We start from the raw sequence: 3,337 nt of genomic DNA, 5'->3' as shown, positions 1-3,337 counted from the left end.
GAGTCTTATATTTTATCCTGTTGGTGGTTTTATTGCTATAAAGATAAACATATATAGCCCCCTTTTTTTATAATCTGTCAGTGTACGCATTCTATTTATTTTATGTAATTTTTGCTTGTTTAATGTATTGATTTATTTTTGTGATATGTAATCATTGGCACCCTATTAATAAAGCCATATATTTTCCATATTCCCTGCCTTGGTTTAAATTGTGTATACTTTGTCCCATGGTGTATTACGTTGGTTGTTGGTTCTCCTTTCACAGTGGTTTCTCCACTGTACCTCTTCACAGCACACCCTGATGATTTTGGTTATTATTCTATTTAGATTATAATAAGTTATCATTTTTATGATTCTTGGGTGTACTGTGTATTTTTGATTTGAGAGTGTGTAGCTCTTTTTTGTATGAGTTTTCAATACGGCAGGCGAAAGCCTCCAAGTCTGATTTAGTAGGGAGAGATCTGATGAATTTGCTAAGCTCGTTAACAGACACGTCATCTGGGAGTTCGTTATTATCATCTCCTTCATTGATCATTCTGTTGGGGGAGCCCTGGTGGGCTGGTGGGTCCTGTGTGTTAGAGCTATCCCCTGAGATCTTGGTGGAGGATTTGGATCTTGTGTTCCTGTGTTGGCCATTTGTATTAAGAAAACGATCCATGTTGTCAGGGAGAGGGTCAGATTCTGGAGGCAGTCCAGTACGCTTTTTGGTCTTGCCCATACGCACCCGCGAGCTTTTAATTGCTAATAGGTGGTTACGGGGGGGATCTAGAGGGCATGTGTAACTACATTAGACAGGCAGACCTCTCAACAGCAGGTTCCTCTCCCCTATAGGAATCCTGAGTTCAATGGGGAGTTAGGCCTGAGGTGTTGTGGCCTGTGAGCGGGTCAGTGAAGAGAGACCTAATTGTGGTTAGGAGGCTAATCTCTTATGCGGACCCTGTGTTTGGTGCCAATAATGGGGGGAGGTGGAAGCCACCCAAGTCCTGAAATGGCCCCACACTGAGCCCTCCACTCCAGTCCAGTGAGACAGTGGGATCGCGAGGGGACGGTAGAGACGGGCAGCAGGGGTGACCAGAAGGCAGACTGTGCCTAGAGCTGGTGGCTGACGGCAGCAGGATGGGCACCGCCGTAATCAGCGTCTACCTCCCGTGCCCCCGGCACTCCCACACACGCTCGGGCCCACTGTGCTGTGCCGCGGTCTCCCTCCCTGCCTCGCGTCCCGGTACCTGAGGTGTGGGCCCGACCGCCTCTGTGTTCTGACCTCCTCCAGGGACCCGCAGCGAGGTGGCAGCAGAGTCTCCTTTTCTGGAAACTGAGGGCGCCGGTCAATGCTCCTCCGCCCTGGGGTCCCTCCAGCCGGTGGGACCACGTGCAGGATAAGCACTGCCGCTTCCAGGTGCGCCGCCTCCTCAGCCGCTGCTCCAGGTGTCGCCACCGCCGGCCGCAGCGGCGGCCCCAGCAGTGGCACAGAGAGGGCGCCGAGGCGATCACCGCCGACCCCCGGTCCTCTCCGCGGTGCGCCGAAGCAGGATCCTCTGCAGAGAGCCAGGTGGCTCTGACGCTGCGGCCAGACTCCCGCGACCCAGGCAGGGGAAGGATCGCTGGGTGGGCGTCTCGCTCCTTGGCGCAGTCCTCTGGCGATCATGCCCCCTGCTGCTCAGTGTTCAGGGGAGACTCCTGGTTTTTGATGGTCCCCGGTGTCGCTCCTCCGGCAGAGGTGAGTCCGGCTCCGGGTCCGAGGTGTGCCTCAGCCTGAGTTGGGGTAGTCCAAGGGCCTGCAGAGAAGGCTACGACGGTTAGCCCTCAGGGCTGTAATGTAAAGGCGGGAAGGCCTCCGCCATGCGGCCTGCGGGCCCAAATCTTCAGGGGGCAAGTTTTGTAGTCCGGGGCCCAAAAGGGGGTCAATATTGGGATCGAACTGATCCTGATGGGATCTCGGATAGAAAGCTGCCTATAGCTAAGTGGTGGGAACGTTTTTTGGGGAGATGAATGTGGATTCCCACAGGAGCTCAGGAGCCGCACATCTCCTCCGTAGCAGTCCTAGGCCACGCCCCCTACCCATCTATCTTTCTATCCATCTATCTATATATTATCTATCTATTATCTATCTATCTATCTATTGTCTGTCATCTATCTATCTATCTAGAACATATCTATGTATCAAATTCAAAGAAGCTTTATTTTATTGGAAGGACTAAATACACATTAGATTTGCAAAAGCAAGTGTCCAATAGGGTTAGGGACTGTGGGGATCATGTGAGGGGACTGTAGAAAGGATGGATTGGGGCTATGGAATTCCATGGCATATCATAGTTGTCTTTCTTCGCAGCCTATAGTATGCACTTATAAGGAGGAAAACCGGGCTGCAGGTACCTGTACCGAGCCTGGGTTCGGAACTGTTGAGGCTGCCTCCCTGTTCCTGGGGCTGTGGGAGAGGGACCTCTCCCTGCCGGATCTCCCGTCATCAATGGACCGCGTCCTTTTTTGGATGTGGTACTGGAGCGCCCCCAGACACAGGGCCACAGGTCACTCGGTACCGGTCCTTTCTGCTTCGGTTACATGGTTGTCATGGTGGCTGGACCCGGTTGTGACCCTGCTAAGGGGCGTCCAATAAAGGTTTTGGTACAGTCTGTCAGGGGTTCGTGACGCCACCTGTGGTGTTCGGTCAGGGTGACCGACGCTGCTGTGGGGTCCGCTGGGGCGATGGAATAGCAGCGGGATGGTATAACTTCCCACAGGTGAAGTGTGTCCCCAGGGCTTCCCAGATCTGTAGATGGTGATGGTGTCAGGTGCAGTCAATAATGAGGACACAAGGTTGCAGTCTCTTTACCTCTTTACTGAAGGCTTCAATATCCTCAATCCAGAGCACGTTCAACCAGGCTCTCAGAGACCGGCCGGTCCGATGGGCACATCCAGAGTTTCCTTCACAGATGGAAATCGTTGCCTACCAATCAGGGCCGGCTCCAGGTTTTTGTGGGCCCCGGGCGAAAGAGCCTCAGTGGGCCCCCCTCTTTAACACATACCATGATTCATGATGCACAGATACAGCAGAGAAATATACCACAGCCAGGTAGCATATAACACAGCCCACGTAGCATATAACACAGCCATGTAGCATATAACAGCCACGTAGCATATAGCACAGCCATGTAGTATATAGCACAGCCACGTAGTATATAACACAGCCCACATAGTATATAGCACAGCCCACGCAGTGTATAACACAGCCCACGTAGTATATAGCACAGCCCACGCACTGTATAACACAGCCCACGTATTATATAGCACAGCCCACGCAGTGTATAGCACAGCCCACCCAGTGTATAGCCCAGCCCAC

The sequence above is a fragment of the Ranitomeya imitator genome, chromosome 2 (assembly GCF_032444005.1).
Source record: "Ranitomeya imitator isolate aRanImi1 chromosome 2, aRanImi1.pri, whole genome shotgun sequence".
Taxonomy (NCBI): Eukaryota; Metazoa; Chordata; class Amphibia; order Anura; family Dendrobatidae; genus Ranitomeya; species Ranitomeya imitator.
The sequence above is the reverse complement of the archived record's forward strand: the minus strand, read 5'-3'. Positions refer to the sequence as shown.